Raw genomic sequence first — 17,505 nt, forward strand, 5'->3', positions numbered from 1 at the left:
TTTCCGGTACCGGAGATGTCAGTGCCCATGTGTGTATAATACTTGCGGCACATGTGTGGCAACTGTGGCCACATCAGTACTACATGCATAGGCGCCAGGGAAGCAGCAGTAGAGTTAGCGCTGTTCCCCAGTGTTTAAGATGGCTCTCATCACGAGCAGGGAAGAATGATGAGCATTATAATCAACTAATAACAGCGACAGCAGGAGGTTACCACCGGTCAGTGAGGCTGCATTCCCAGCCAGTCTGAACTGTGGTGACCTGAGCACCGTGAGAAAAAGTCAATGATTAAGTCATCGCAGTTCAGCTCACTGAGCTCACAGCAGATCATGGTAAGAATTTCACCGCCAGTCACTGATGTTGCACTCCTAGCAGCTCAGTCACCAGTGGTTCTCAGCCTGGACGGTCGCATCTTGGCACCGTCCAGGTTGAAAACCACTTATCCCCCAGATATATATTAAGGCGTGGGGCAGAACGACGGGTAGGTGAGGGATATGGTTGTTTTTTTTTGTTTTGTTTTTTTACAGGAAACGAGGGATTCAGTGGAATTATGCATTAGGCGAGTATAACGGTGTTTGATATTTTTAAATAAAAATGGAAAAGTATGTGTTTTATTCAAAATAAAAGACTTTATTCTGGCTGTGTGCTCATTTACCATATAACTATAGGATTAGTAATGGATAGTGTTCTCAGACACCTCTCCATTACTAATTCCTGGGCTTGATGTCACCAGGCAATACAAAGGTGACATCAACCCCACTTGCCACCGCTACAGGGCAAGTGGGAAGAGCTGGGCAAAGCGACAGAATTGGCGCATCTAATAGATGCGCCTTTTCTGGGCAGCTTCGGGCGGCTTTTAGGGTGTGCGTGCTATATCAATAGCCCCTTACCAGTCTGAGAATACCAGCCACCAGCTGTTTGCTTTAGCAAGGCTGGTTATCAAAAATGAGGGGACGCAGTCAGTGGACCCGTGGAAGCGCTGTGACGGGCACGAAACGGCCGTCCGTACTTGCACACTTCTTTGTAATGCACACCCCCGAGCCGTATGAAGGCTTTTTATTATGATGGAATAAAGGAACCACACAACTTCAAGGATACACACTATATAATTGTCTAAGGGTCACTTCAGTCTTTCTTTCTGTCCTTCTGTCACGGTTAATCATTCGCTGATTGGTCTCGCCAGCTGCCTGTCATGGATGCCGCGACCAATCAGCAACGGGCACAGTCCGGAAGAAAATGTCCGCTCTTTACTCCCTGCAGTCAGTGCCTGTCGCCCGCATACTCCCCTCCGGTCACCGCTAACACAGAGTTAATGCTGCGGGTAACGGACCGCGTTATGCCGCGGGTAACGCACTCCGTTACCACCGCTATTAACCCTGTGTGTCCCCAACTTTTTACTATTGACACTGCCTATGCGGCATCAATAGTAAAAAATGTAATGTTAAACCTGCTATACTCACCCTCCGTAGTCGCTCGCGCCGGCCGCCATCTTCCGTTGCAGGTTCCGGTGGCAAAGATGGTATGGCAGAAGGACCTGCCATGACGTCACGGTCATGTGACCGCGACGTCATCACAGGTCCTGCGCTCATACCAACCCTGGGACCGGAAGCTGCCATGGACTCCAAGGGGCCCTCGGAAAGGTGAGTATATGTTTATTTTTTAACCTGTGACAAACCTGGCTGGGCAATATACTACGTAGCTCTGTGCTGTATACTACGTGGCTCTGTGCTATATACTACGTGGCTGGGCAATATACTACATGGACATGCATATTCCAGAATACCCGATGCGTTAGAATGTGAATGTGTGTGTGTGTATATATATACACATACACTCTCCGTGAATACATAGCAAAGATGGGTGATACAGAAAAACAGAAAACAGCAGGGCACGATTGATGAATTGAACTGATGTTAAAAAAAAAAAAAACTTTAAAAATAAACAGCGCCATCCTTGACTTCAGGTTGTGTCTGGTATTGCAGCTCTATTACATATTTCAATGAAGCAGAGAAATGTGATGCAAAGAGGCAGCTGCGTACCCCTAATCTTAGAAGGCCGCCCCTTTGTCCCAACTATACAGCTGTCAAAACAAAGTCTAATCGAATGTCAGACCCCAATATACAATCACAAGGACAGATGCCAACATCCCAGCTTTCTGCTTTAAAGTTGCCTGTATACGTTTCCGGTACTTCCATAGGTGCTGAGGGGTGAGACGCCTCATGGACACAATCGTACACGTTCATTACCATAATAATAGCACCAAAATTAGTCAGTATTGTGGGTAAAAAAAAAAAAAAAAAATTTGGGATAACTTGTTTTGTATTAATACCTCTACCCTTCGCGTTTAGGAGTCCAGTGGGCGGTCCCACTCAGTGATTGACAGCTTACCCTGTTGTGCAGTTAGACATGGTTATTCATTGTTGGGTAAGACCGCCCACTGGACCCCTAAACACAGGCTCATAATATGCCATGCAGTACTTCCTGGGGTGAATACCTCCCTCGTGTCGTGTACAAAGACGCCAAACATCAAGTAAAAGTCTTAAAGTGGTTTCCCGGTTTTGTGAACCCTCAGGCACACGGCTGCCGCTTGTGCTACAGAAAGCAGATAGTGATACACCTAATGGAAGAGAGAAGAAGTATGACATCACGTGATTAACCACTGACGAGCTGAATCCTTCTAAGCTCTATGTAGGAACAGGAGGTCAATTTTCTCTGCACAAGTCATCAGTCACTGCAAAAGTCCCTGGCAGAGGGAGGAGGAGCAGAGCGGCTGGGTCAGGAGTTGAAGAGGGGAATGATAAATGCGGGGACAAGAGACTTCCTGTTTCTAAATACAGCAGAGGAGAGAAGAATTATCTGGGTGGAAAGGCAAAATGAGCAATTGTAAGTACACAGAGCTGTATAATACGATGACTTCACTATATTAAGAGGATGAAAACGTTGATGGGAGGAGGAGGAGCGCTTCTTTAAATTGCTTTCGCTCTGGCCGATAATCTGGAACAATTCTGAATCTAATCAAGTAAGCAAACAGCTCAAAAACTATCAAAACGCTAGTTCATGGGGTTACATTTTTTTTTTAAATTCTTGCTTAAATATAGCTGTTCTCGACAGCACATCGTCCTGCGCAGACAGATGTGTTGCCGAGAACAATAATATTCTATGAGCACAGAAGTGCCGCTGGCCTTTCTAAACTAATAACAGGTGTAATGCCGGCGTCTGGAAAGTCGGGCCCCGTGCGCACATCTGAGGTCCTACCATGATTTCGTACACCCAGCGGATTGGGTGGCCTTTAGGTCAGTCCCAAGGACGATCGCGTACTGACTCTCCTGCTGCCCCAACCGTCTGCCCGGTCATTACCGCTAGGGACCCATTCTGTCTCCAATCTTGCACTATGACTTTTCGGTCACTTGATGGCGAGAATCTCGCCAGAGGCGGCAAAACAAGGAACGGACCCCAGTACGAGTCACTGAAATCCCACCAGTTGACGCTTGGGAGTCATGGTGCTCCTCCTGGCCGGGGTCCTCACGATTCCATCCTCGTCGGTGACTTCTGCGGACCATCAGGCCCACGCGGACGAGCTCCCCTTCTGCACGCGGTTCACAGCTTACGATGAATACATCTCTATAGCAACGGGATTCCAGAGAAAAGTGAATAGACGCTTTCTTCTACCTGTGTGATTTCCTCTAATGTGTGTGTGATTGGCTATTGTGTGGCAGTGAATCCCCCGATGGCGGTGGCGGCGGTGCGGCCCCTTCCTCCGTGGATGCCCGTGCTCCTCCGCAGCCTTCCAATCAGTGTAACCTCTGCCCCGTACGTCCATCTTAAGAGCCTCGGCTTTCTACATCTCTCTCCTCGGGAACAGCCGCTAATGTTATAAGAGAACATTACATGCAGAAATCTCTTCCCCATTGTCATGGTGCCGAGGAGCTCGCCTCTACAGCTCGCTGCCATTGTGCTGCCTCCGCTATCAGTTACCGGTCCCGCTGATCACATATATGCCGGGGCCGGTGATGATGGAAGTGACCATTAAACTGACGTCCCAATGGCCACGACACACTAAGCCCCCCTACGACTCACGCCATCCGATCATTAAAGGGGCTTCAGATCACTGGAGGAAAGCTCTACAACTTTCTACTGGACGTTCAGGGGTACCGATTAACCCCCTTTGCATCAATTTCTAGCAAAAGATGCATCGCTTAGTGGGCTGCTTGCTGCAGTTTCGATATAATCCCTGTTTTCTTTGCTGTAGCAGTGGTCAGAATTTGCATGACTACGCCCACAGAGACCCTGATTGGCAGCTTGTAGAAAATGTACACAGGGAGCTGCCAATCAGTGGTGGGGGGTGGAGTTACACGATTAGCCTGACTGACTGGCACGAGACACCTAGTCCTGCAGTGATAATCTCCTGCTGATAAAACACGGATTGAATTGAAGTTAGAGCAAGCTGCTGAGCAAGAGACATCGATGGAATCAGGGTCTCTCCCCCTACATTATGATGCTCTCAGATTACAAAGCAAAAACTTGATGACCGATTCCCTTTTAAAAAGCACTTTAAATAACTTTAAATAAAACAAGAAAAATCTTTCTGCCCTTTTTGTTTACAAGGTAAAACAGATTCTGGTGCACAGAGCTAGTCTATTATGTCCAGGAACTCTCCCGATTTTCATGCTTGTTCTGTCAGCACCATCAGTACTGGAACCTCCTTCTATTCATTCCTCAGCTATCACTTTACCTAAAACAAGAAAAATCTTTATGCCCTCATTGCCTACAAGTTAAAACAGATTCTGGTGTTCATAGCCAGTATACTATGTCCTAGAACTATTCCAATTCTGATGCTTGCTCTGTCAGCACCATCAGTGCTGGAACCTTCTTTTCCTCATTCCTTAGAATGCATGCCACTATCTTATGTCCTAAAATGAAAATTTGTCTGTTATACCTTTACGTAGCTAGAAAGACGAAGCAGAGAAACAAAGCGACGCTCCCATTTCCTGTAATCCATCTTGGGGGGGTCTCTGTGACTGGAACAGGATTGCACTTGACAACAGGCAGTGGACGGCAAGTTACACAGGAGGGAGGCACTATGTTAACGCTCACATACAAGGCCAGATATGGACTCAAACGGTAATTGTAGCTGACTCAATGGACATTCATCAAGCCAAGAAATACTGTATGGGGGGGGGGACCAGATATATGATCAACAGAACGTACACGGTCTACACAGTGCGATGTGCTGTCAAAAACCATCACAAACGGTAGATTGTCTGCTTGTGTGAAGAGGATGCCAATCAGGAACTATCCTTCAGATGCACCAGGCAAATTTCTCATTGAGACATGTAGTAAAGGGGTAACTAGCAGTACGGCCATTTTTTTTTACAGCTCCTAGGTTTTCTTTTCCAGAATTTTAGGAAAACGATTCAAATTATGGGAAACGGTGCATAATTTACCCATAGTGTGAAAAGAAGAGATACGGAGACAACCCTGGAGCTGGGTTATCCTGTCAGTATTGGCTCCCGAAAGTTTGCCATCCAGATTGGACACCTAACAAATTACTTTTATAAAAAAAATAAATTAAATAAAAAAATCCAAATGATACAACAAAAAATGTTGTCACCAAGAATCGTTAATTAAAATTGAAATTTTCATCTTTGAGGATTCATGCAAAAGTTTAGGAAAATATTTTCCAAAAAAAAAAAAAAAAAAAAAAGTAGGGCCGATGCCAGAGCATTGCAGAACACAAAACCCCTCGGAGAAAGCAACTAAGAACAAATAAAGTAAAAGTCAGCGTAGTGGCACGTACATCCAATGCCAAACGGGCAGGCTCGGTGCGGAGAGTGAGTTAATTAAGCTAATCACCACCATTTGGTCCAATGAGCCGACACAAAGCCAGACCCGGGAGCAGCTGTTATCAACGCTTACGCTCAAGTGAGACTTCGCACGTCGCCCCCGGAGCTTGAAACGTGAAATCTCTCGAATTGGACGACCGGAAGAAGAAAAAAAAAGTAAGACTTAAAAAAAAAAAAATGATGCGCGCACCGTCCTCGGGAGCCTCAATTTACCGTAGAGCACGAGAACATATCGGGAGCGCTCTTTAATTATCCAATTAAGCCTAATTACAGGAGGAACACAAAAGGAGGCCTCAGGGTGCTTGGTGGGTTGAGGGCTTGTGAGATGAGAGTTGCATGATAGAGCAGAAATACAACAAAATCCTATAAGCAACGAAGAGCTGAAAAAAACTGGTGACTGGCCTCCAATCCGCGCAGCGCCCGCCACCTATATACAGCCAACTACACAGGTCACGCGTCCTTAGCTTTTGGGTCAACACATCACGAGACGATTAGCAAGAGATGACCAAGATGGGTTCCCCTCACACCAGTCACGGTATAGTGACGGTCTGTCGGGAGATGGCCATGCTGTATGGGGCCACCCACTGGTTGTGATGTCCGTCAAAAATTTCGTTATAAAATTGTGATTTATTGGGAGCCACAAAATTGAAAAAAAAAAAGCACCAGGCGTTCCACGACCAAGTTTCATGGTCAAGATTTCCAGACAAGGTTCCCTGACCTAAACGCAACAGCCTCATATGTGGAGTTCAGGACACCTTACAGCAAATGTGGAAATGGCAGATGATACAGCGACCCTCAAACTCTGATGTGTGAAGCCGGCCAAGGACGGGGACCAGGAGGGGGCCAATATCACAGCCTCTATTATCCAGGGGACAAGTTGACCTTTTAGAATCATCGACCATAAAAATAAAAAATAAAAAGTTTAGTAGATACCAAATGCTTAGGTGCTGTTACAGATTTGTTACTAAAGGTTTTTTGTGTGATATATTTGCATATTTGAGAATGATTCTGGTCTGTGACCGTCATGTGGCCATGACTTACCACCACTACAGGTTCACATGCAACAATTCTTTAAGCTCTTTTCATCCCATTTTGCCTCTCTATTTTAGTAATAATTATTACATAGTTGATTATTTTTAATACAAAATAAAATATTGCGTTTTAACATTTCATAATTTTTTGCAGACACTCGGGGCTGCCATTTGTATTTGCTGGTGTGTTAATACTTACACATCACAGATATGGTAGCCCCTGGGCATAGGAGAGAGGTCAGTGTCCGATCACATCTCCTAAACTGTGCTTGCCTCCGCTGTGCGCTGGACATTCCCTGGGCTACTCAGTCCACAGCTGTGGGGGGAGCAAGGTGCCATTTTATTGTAGTCCAGAGTTGAGCTCCAAGCTACAATTTCCCCCCGCCACCACTCACACAGTGTTCTGTGGTGAACGGTGACTGGAGGACCGGGCAACGGCAGTGTGTTCAGCGGTGAGCGGTGACAGGAGGACCAGCCAGCGGCGTTCAGCGGTGACAGGAGGACCGGGCAGCGGCAGTGTGTTCAGCGGTGACAGGAGGACCAGGCAGCGGCAGTGTGTTCAGCGGTGACAGGAGGACCAGGCAGTGTGTTCAGCGTTGAGCAGTGACAGGAGGACCGGCCAGCGGCGGTGTGTTCAGCGGTGACAGGAGGACTGGGCAGTGGCGGTGTGTTCTGAGGTGAGTGGTGACAGGAGGATCGGGCAGCGGCAGTGTGTTCTGAGGTGAGTGGTGACAGGAGGATCGGGCAGCGTCGGTGTGTTGTTCTGAGGTGAGTGGTGGCAGGAGGATCGGGCAGTGGCGGTGTGTTCAGCGGTGATAGAAGGACTGGGCAGCGGCGGTGTTCTGAGGTGAGTGGAAACAGGAGGATCGGGCAGCAGCGGTGTGTTCAGCGGTGACAGAAGGACTGGGCAGCGGCGGTGTTCTGAGGTGAGTGGAAACAGGAGGATCGGGCAGCGGCAGTGTGTTCTGAGGTGAGTGGAAACAGGAGGATCGGGCAGCGGCAGTGTGTTCTGAGGTGAGTGGAAACAGGAGGATCGGGCAGCGGCAGTGTGTTCTGAGGTGAGTGGAAACAGGAGGATCGGGCAGCGGCAGTGTGTTCTGAGGTGAGTGGAAACAGGAGGATCGGGCAGCGGCGGTGTGTTGTTCTGAGGTGAGTGGTGACCGGAGGACCAGGCAGTGGCGGTGTGTTCTGAGGTGAGTGGTGACAGGAGGACCAGGCAGCGGCGGTGTGTTCTGAGGTGAGTGGAAACAGGAGGATCGGGCAGCGGCGGTGTGTTCAGCGGTGACAGAAGGACTGGGCAGCGGCGGTGTTCTGAGGTGAGTGGAAACAGGAGGATCGGGCAGCGGCAGTGTGTTCTGAGGTGAGTGGAAACAGGAGGATCGGGCAGTGGCGGTGTGTTGTTCTGAGGTGAGTGGCGACCGGAGGACCAGGCAGTGGCGGTGTGTTCTGAGGTGAGTGGTGACAGGAGGACCAGGCAGCGGCAGTGTGTTCAGCGGTGAGCGGTGACAGGAGGACCGGGCAGCGGCAGTGTGTTCAGCGGTGACAGGAGGACCAGGCAGCAGCGATGTGTTCTGAGGTGAGTGGTGACAGGAGGACCGGGCAGCGGCAGTGTGTTCAGCGGTGAGCGGTGACAGGAGGACCAGGCAGCGGCTGTGTGTTCTGAGGTGAGCGGTGACAGGAGGACCAGGCAGCGGCTGTGTGTTCTGAGGTGAGCAGTGACAGGAGGACCAGGCAGCGGCGGTGTGTTCTGAGGTGAGCGGTGACAGGAGGACCAGGCAGCGGCTGTGTGTTCTGAGGTGAGCAGTGACAGGAGGACCAGGCAGCGGCGGTGTGTTCTGAGGTGAGCGGTGACAGGAGGACCAGGCAGCGGCTGTGTGTTCTGAGGTGAGTGGTGACAGGAGGACCAGGCAGCGGCTGTGTGTTCTGAGGTGAGCGGTGACAGGAGGACCAGGCAGCGGCTGTGTGTTCTGAGGTGAGCGGTGACAGGAGGACCAGGCAGCGGCGGTGTGTTCAGCGGTCAGCGGTGACAGGAGGATGGGGCAGAGGCGGTGAGCAAAGGTCACAGTAGCCTGGTATTGAACTACTAATTCCAGGCTACAAAGCTGTTGCCATCTTTGCAGTCCTGCTCTGAAGAGGCGTCACCGCTAATGTTCAGAGCATAGTGACATCACTCCCACTCCTGTGCACTGAACACGGACTCCGCTCCGCAGTCAGTCTAACGCCTCATTCATGTCTGCAATGCAGGGACGTCTGAATGAGGCTTCACTGTGGTGTCTGTAAAACGCATCAGAAGTGTGAATGAGGCTCAACAATGAGTGAGCAGGGCCATGTATCTAATCCGATCATGTGTGATACAGTGTAACTAATCCTATGTGATAAAGCGAGTTGTGCAGCGCCAACAAAAATGAAATTGGCACTGCCAGCCGTAGTCCTCTTGGTTTCATATTGCAGTCACCAACGAAACATCTCGGCACTGTGACCCTTAATTCCATCCCCCCTCAACCTTTTGCATAGCTCCAGAAGGGGAGGGGGAGGAGTGACATCACACACATGTGATCAGACCCCGCCCACATTTACTGCAGTCGTAATGCGAGCTAACAGTAGGTCGCTAGTAACTAGGTCTTCATGCCAAATCTCAATTAAATACCACAATATACCCCAGAGTATCCACAAATCATGAAAAATCACTTTTATATCACACAATACATCATTAATCAGGGTGCACCGTGGAAGCGGACAGCGAGAGCCACTGCCAGAGAAAGACTAAAAACCAGAGCACCGAACAGGAAAACTACCAAACAAGCATACCAATCCAGGAAAAATTATAAAAATAAAGCCTTTATTATCAGAAATGGCAATTAATTACAAAAGTGCAAAAATTATATATGATCATACATATTTAAAATAAATTATAAAAATACGCAACAACAGGATAAAAACAAAATCTCAGCAGCTGCTCCCCCTAGTGTTCAAAAGTTTAACATTTCAACACTAATTATTTCATATTCAATGCCAATAGTTGGCCCATGCAAAATTTTCGCACATTGGTTGTCGGGGGCGCAGGCAATTTCAGGAAAATCAAGCTAGTCAAATGTAAATGCATTTAATGAGATGAACACAGAGTTATGGGTCTCACTGACATATGTTTTCACGAATATTTTTCACGAATATTTGAGCCCATGGATCCATTCTGTGTCCATTTTGCAAGCCGGCGAGACAATCTCACCATACGGATGTCACACGGATGTTTACATGCGAGAAGATCGCATCCTCGCACTGCACACGGATGACACACGGATCACTGTTCAGGGAACATTTCTGCGATTCTCGTCCCTGTAAAGTGACCGATTTTTTATACGTTTTGTGACTCCAGCCTAAAGGAGATCCCCCAATATTAAACATACTGGTATTTTTCTGAAGGGGTCTGATTTTCAGGACCTTGCAAAAGAACAGGGGCAGCAGCATTTTTGTCCCCTCCACAGCAGCACTGCCATCTATCTGCAATGTAGGGAAGTGCAACACAGTCCTATGTATGTGAACGGAGCAGCTCCCTGTACAGCAGTGCCACTTTAACAGTAAAAATGAAGAATTGACCCCATAACTGAGCGTATTTACACCATTATATAATAATTGGAAATATCCCTTTAAAAAAAAAGTAATATCTACAGATTATTTTACCTTTTTTTCCCCTACGATTGATTTTTTTTTTTTTTTTTCAAATTTTTGCAAGGTTGTTTCCACTAATCTCTCCCATTGGAAACAATGTACAGTCTGATTTGTGCCAACGCTGCAGTTTTTTACTTGGAACCAGAGGGGACTCCAGGTCACCAATAAGTGGCAACCTTAGAAGGAAGATAGACTTTTCAATGACTGTCCAATAATAAGGAAAATCTGATGGTTCAGAACCTGTCCGGTCCCTTTTAAGCTGCATTCATTTATATAGTCAGTTTTAAAGCTCAAGTCTTAAACAGGTAAAGTTTTACTTTTATTCTACTTCCACATATGCAGCAAATATTTTATATGTACCTGCCTGAAATCAGCTAGGCAAGGAGTTCGGCAAGCTGGAAAGCCCCCAAGGCAAATGTTAGAATTTGTTTCAGCTTTGTGGTATTGTGCTTTGTAGTAGTGTGGTGCCACCTGCAGGTCATTTTTCCTTACTGTAGTTTTATGAAAATTAATGTTTAAAATGTATTTTGTGATCACAAAATGATGATTTTGTGGTTTATTTGGCTATTTTCTTGCTGAAGGGAGCAAGTTTACTTTTCAAACAGTGTATCATGTGTGTGTGTGGGTGCAGTATGAACGGAGATACAAAGGAATCACCGAAAAAGTGTGTTTTGAAATAATATAGAATGATTAAAAAAATATACATAAATTTTAATTAAAACTACTTTAATTGCTGAAAAAAATAAATTTATTGACTCATTCCCTTAAAAACTGAAAATCTCCATGAAAAAAAAAAATATCTATCATGTCCCTCCTCAATATCCTGGGTTGGATAGAAGACAACTGACTGCAGCAGGAGCCTCCCCCCTTCCTCATTTCTGTCTGCATTAGAACAAAGATAGATACGCACTGTCTCCTTACCAAAGGGGAGTGGCTTCAGTCATTCATCAGCAAAGATTGGATCAGATTATAAGGAAATTATCCTGCAGGGTTCATACTACGTGGTCTCAGAAATATGGGGACAATTCAATGACTTTTCCACAAAGTCCCAGGTGTAAGGTTTCTCTAATGCAGATGTAAACTTCTCCTAAGTGACTTGTTTTCTTGCCGCCAGATTACAGATATAGCGGTTATACTATGCCACCTCAGTACAGCACCCCTCTATTTTGGATATGGTGGTCTCCTTGTGGAGAGTGACAAGTTAGGCCTGGCATGTCAGAGTGAGGAGACTTACAGGCCATGCATGCTCCTCTGGGAAAAGAACTATGCAAATTCTCTATTTAGAGAGTAAGAGGAATAGAAATCTAGCGCCACCTACTGAAGCAGTGATCCTAAAAAACAATATCCGCCCTTTAATGAGCCTTGCCATATGACTTCGGATAAAGGTAAACCAGAATCTCAATTTGCAGACACGCGATTCGGGGGGTCTGCACCTCATCAGCGGAAACTAAGTAAGATCTGATTTGGCTAGGTGAGAGACTCTGGACTGGAGTCTAAGGGGTAACGTTTCTTGCTGTGGAGAGTGACAATCCAGGCCTGGCATGTCAGTGTGAGGAGACTTCTAGGCCATGCATGCTCCTCTAGAAAATTAAATATGTAAATTGTCTCTTCAGAGAGGAAGAGAACTAGAATTCTAGAGGACAGCATCCCATTAGCTAAAGGTTTGGAAATTTGCACGAGTTCGCTTGGCCTGAAACCATGCAGTTCCACTAGCCAAAAGAAATTAATGGTTTTACTAACGTGATGGGAAGCAGCAAGAACAAAGCAGCCCCCGGATGCACGCGCGTAGCCGAAATTACCGCACCGGCAACATTCCGATGCCATGGACAGGACCGATTGGGTCAACCTGCACTGAAAGAGGCTTATAGGAAGGGTTAAAAGGAACGAGAGTGATCATTCCAAAATCCGAGCCGACAGGAACACGGTGAAATAAAGAGTAGGACATGGAGCCGGCAGCGATTTTATTTCTGACTGTCAGGCCGGAGGTTGTAATTCTTATAAAAGGCTTCACTATTCCCCATCAAGCACACTCAAGGACAGCGGCAAACAGTTTTTACAGTCTGGAAGCGACCAGGACATCAATCACCTTTTACACTACGACGGTAAGTGAAGAACTCAACCAGGGATGAAGACTTTCAGAAGCCGCAGCTTCCATAACCGGGAACGTTAATATCGGGCTGAAAAGCACCGGGAACGGCGCACTGCCGGGAGATTAATACATCGGAAAACACTCAGATTTCACCAGGGGTCCATTGATATAATCTATATAAAAAAGTAACGTTGTGAATCACATAAATGGACGTTGCAGCATAATTTTTAATCTGGAGCTGCATTTATAGTTCTGCTTCGGGATTTACAGAAAGTAAATATTTACACAGCAGGGAAAATTACGAATTACATGGAAAGACAGTAGGAAAGAACCTGTAGCCCCCATATCGCTCAGATAGCGGTCCGTACAGCGATGGTTCCACCACCAGCCCTCTCTAACATACAGAGCATTTGCTGGCAAAGTTTTTGTAACAGAAACCCTACTCAAGAACATTGAAGGAATTTGCGGTGTATTCGGGAAAAGGAAAAAAAAATTAATTAATACAGCTCTATAGTGCACAGCCCCTACACTGATTTATGTAGAATGGTGGAAGTAATGATCCATTTTTCTGCTGGGCTGGGTTTCCCTTGTGTTCAATGGGAGCGAGAGGTTTAATTTTGATGCAAATCAATGGGTCTGTGAGAAAACCAGACACCATTCAGGTGACATCCAAGTGCCGTCCAATTTTCAGACTCTCAGAATGGACAACAGACATGGTTTGGCTTTGTGTTGTTTTTTTGTTTGTTTTTATTTCTTCACAGGAGAAAATCAGATGACACTGATCAAACTGATCTGAACAATCACTCCAATTTTCTTGTACGTGAAAAAAATTGAATGTGTGAATGAGGCCTTATATTGAGCAAGTAACCACAGCGATCCAGCAGGTTACAGATGCTACAACCCCAACTCCAGAACCCTAACCCTAGTCCCAACCCTGGTCCCAACCCCAACCCTAACCCTAGTCCCAACCTTGGCCCCAACGCTAACCCTAGTCCCAACCCTAACCCTAGTCCCAACCCTGGCCCCAACCCTAACCCTAGTCCCAACCCTGGCCCCAACACTAACCCTAGTCCCAACCCTGGCCCCAACGCTAACCCTAGTGCCAACCCTAGTCCCAACCCTAGTGCCAATCCTGGCCCTAACCCTAGTCCCAACCCTAGTGCCAACCCTGGAACCAACCCTAGTCCCAACCCTGGCCCCAACCCCAACCCTAACCCTAGTCCCAACCCTGGGCCCAACCCCAACCCTAGCCCCAACCCTAACCCTAGTCCCAACCCTGGGCCCAACCCCAACCCTAGCCCCAACCCTAACCCTAGTCCCAACCCTGGGCCCAACCCCAACCCTAGCCCCAACCCTAACCCTAGTCCCAACCCTAGTCCCAACCCTGGCCCCAACCCCAACCCTAACCCTAGTCCCAACCCTGGCCCCAACCCCAGAACCCTAACCCTGGCCCCAACCCTGGCCCCAACCCTAACCCTAGTCCCAACCCTAGTCCCAACCCTGGCCCCAACCCCAACCCTAACCCTAGTCCCAACCCTGGGCCCAACCCCAACCCTAACCCTAGTCCCAACCCTGGCCCCAACGCTAACCCTAGTCCCAACCCTGGCCCCAACCCTAACCCTAGTCCCAACCCTAGTCCCAACCCTGGCCCCAACCCTAACCCTAGTCCCAACCCTGGCCCCAACCCTAACCCTAACCCTAGTCCCAACCCTGGGCCCAACCCCAACCCTAGTCCCAACCCTGGGCCCAACCCCAACCCTAGCCCCAACCCTGGGCCCAACCCCAACTCTAGCCCCAACCCTAACCCTAGTCCCAACGCTGGCCCTAACGCTAACCCTAGTCCCAACCCTGGCCCCAACCCCAACCCTAGTCCCAACCCTGGGCCCAACACTAACCCTAGTCCCAACCCTGGCCCCAACGCTAACCCTAGTGCCAACCCTAGTCCCAACCCTAGTGCCAATCCTGGCCCTAACCCTAGTCCCAACCCTAGTGCCAACCCTGGCCCCAACCCTAGTCCCAACCCTGGCCCCAACCCCAACCCTAACCCTAGTCCCAACCCTGGGCCCAACCCCAACCCTAGCCCCAACCCTAACCCTAGTCCCAACCCTGGGCCCAACCCCAACCCTAGTCCCAACCCTAGTCCCAACCCTAACCCTAGTCCCAACCCTGGCCCCAACCCCAACCCTAACCCTAGTCCCAACCCTGGGCCCAACCCCAACCCTAGCCCCAACCCTAACCCTAGTCCCAACCCTGGGCCCAACCCCAACCCTAGCCCCAACGCTAACCCTAGTCCCAACCCTGGCCCCAACCCTAACCCTAGTCCCAACCCTGGCCCCAACCCCAACCCTAACCCTAGTCCCAACCCTGGGCCCAACCCCAACCCTAGCCCCAACCCTGGGCCCAACCCCAACTCTAGCCCCAACCCTAACCCTAGTCCCAACGCTGGCCCTAACGCTAACCCTAGTCCCAACCCTGGCCCCAACCCCAACCCTAGTCCCAACCCTGGCCCCAACACTAACCCTAGTCCCAACCCTGGCCCCAACGCTAACCCTAGTGCCAACCCTAGTCCCAACCCTAGTGCCAATCCTGGCCCTAACCCTAGTCCCAACCCTAGTGCCAACCCTGGCCCCAACCCTAGTCCCAACCCTGGCCCCAACCCCAACCCTAACCCTAGTCCCAACCCTGGGCCCAACCCCAACCCTAGCCCCAACCCTAACCCTAGTCCCAACCCTGGGCCCAACCCCAACCCTAGCCCCAACCCTAACCCTAGTCCCAACCCTAGTCCCAACCCTGGCCCCAACCCCAACCCTAACCCTAGTCCCAACCCTGGCCCCAACCCCAGAACCCTAACCCTGGCCCCAACCCTAGTCCCAACCCTGGCCCCAACCCTAACCCTAGTCCCAACCCTAGTCCCAACCCTGGCCCCAACCCCAACCCTAACCCTAGTCCCAACCCTGGGCCCAACCCCAACCCTAACCCTAGTCCCAACCCTGGCCCCAACGCTAACCCTAGTCCCAACCCTAACCCTAGTCCCAACCCTGGCCCCAACGCTAACCCTAGTCCCAACCCTGGCCCCAACCCTAACCCTAGTCCCAACCCTGGCCCCAACCCCAACCCTAACCCTAGTCCCAACCCTGGGCCCAACCCCAACCCTAGCCCCAACCCTGGGCCCAACCCCAACTCTAGCCCCAACCCTAACCCTAGTCCCAACGCTGGCCCTAACGCTAACCCTAGTCCCAACCCTGGCCCCAACCCCAACCCTAGTCCCAACCCTGGGCCCAACCAAAACCCTAACCCTAACCAAGTTTTAGCGTGATCCACTTCTTTGAAGTGGCTCTAGATGGAATCCGCTCCAAACATGGCACTGTCGAATAAAAAGGCTGATGTAAAAAAAAAAAAAAATAAAATAAAAGCGCTTCAGGGAGAAAGCGCTTCCAAAACCTCTAACATAAGGATTGTCAATTTGAAACAATCCCTTTAGCAATAATTTGTCAGCAGGACTTTGCTCCACAATCTTACGGGCAGAATGATGTAGGGGCAGAGACCCTGATACCAGAGATACTGCACTTCACTGCGGTTTTGATCAAAAACTGTTTTTTCTCCTGCAGATCTACCAGTTGTCTGAATGATGAGCTGTGTATAACGCCGCCCACACCACTGATTGGCAGCTTTTTGCATATGCACAGTATACACAGAAACTGACCGGTCAGTAATGGGGGAGTGGCTGGATGACCGGGCAGCAGGTTTACTGGTACTCGAGTAATAATCTGATGATAAAATGGTGATTTTGTCAAAACTGCAACAAGTAGCCCAGTAAGTGACATCACTGAAATAAGGGTCTCTGCCCCTACATTAGGTTGATCTCAGATGAGGTGGCAAAAAAAAGAAAACACAAAGTTTACAGATTCCCTTTAATAATATAAAATATACTGAAACCATGGTGTATGCCCATATATTATTATCCTTGGCCCAATAATTCTAAGGCTATGTGCATCATTATCTTTACTTTAATTATTTTATTATCATTAACGTTGTTACTTATGACAGTTGTGTATGAACTGCGGAATTGTAAAGCACTGCGGAATATGTTGGCGCAATAAAAAGATTATTATTATTCACTCACCAAGCTGTTGAAAGCAGAGGCCATCAGAGAAATGAGTTGCCAATTTTTATTTAATTTTGTTTTAAAATTAGAAGAAAAAAAAAAAAAAGGCCTCCTGCTGCCGATGCTCCCCCACTGATTGGCTGCAGCGGTCACGCTCCGATCCAGACCAAACCAGTGTCCTAAATCTCTTTTCCAGCTCAGATGCAAAGTGAGAGCTGCAACCAGCGTTGACTTTTTTTTTTTTACACTGTAAAAAGTCACCATGATCCCATTTTTAAAAATAAAAAGTAGGAGACAACCCATTTGACCGGGAAGAAATCCAAAAACCAGGCCCCAGTGATCTGATCAGTAAACCAGATCCCATTACCATGTCATAAATACTATGGGACAACCCCCATCAGGCTGAAATTGTGCCAAATCACAGATTGAGGCAATGGTAAACCTGCTGTTTAGCGACAATTGCTTGTCCACTAACCACAAAACTACTTTGTTTAAAAAAAAAGTTGTCCACTACTTGGACAACTTCTCATGCCCCTCGCTGGCCCCCATAAAACAAAGCCCATACTCCTGTCCCGCGCTGGCGCCACTCCCAAGGTGTCAGCACTCCTGGGGCTCTTGTTGTGACACGTGACTCCGCCATCCAATCAGCGCCGGCCTCACTGTCCCTACTTCCTGTGGATGTATGTATGGACAGGAAGTCAGATCAGCTGCAGCCCGGACTTCCTCTTCAAGTTCCATTTGTCCGAAGGCGGGGACAGAGACGCCAGCACTGA

At 48.5% G+C, this 17,505-nt stretch overlaps 1 protein-coding gene across 1 annotated transcript in view; it reads right to left on the reverse strand.

Moving 5' to 3' along the window:
- The window catches only part of EIF3H (eukaryotic translation initiation factor 3 subunit H), a 153,187-nt gene that overhangs the window by 113,429 nt on the left and 22,253 nt on the right, over positions 1 to 17,505 (reverse strand). The gene's annotated exons all lie outside the window — the stretch shown is intronic.

The sequence above is a fragment of the Ranitomeya imitator genome, chromosome 6 (assembly GCF_032444005.1).
Source record: "Ranitomeya imitator isolate aRanImi1 chromosome 6, aRanImi1.pri, whole genome shotgun sequence".
NCBI classification, from domain to species: Eukaryota; Metazoa; Chordata; class Amphibia; order Anura; family Dendrobatidae; genus Ranitomeya; species Ranitomeya imitator.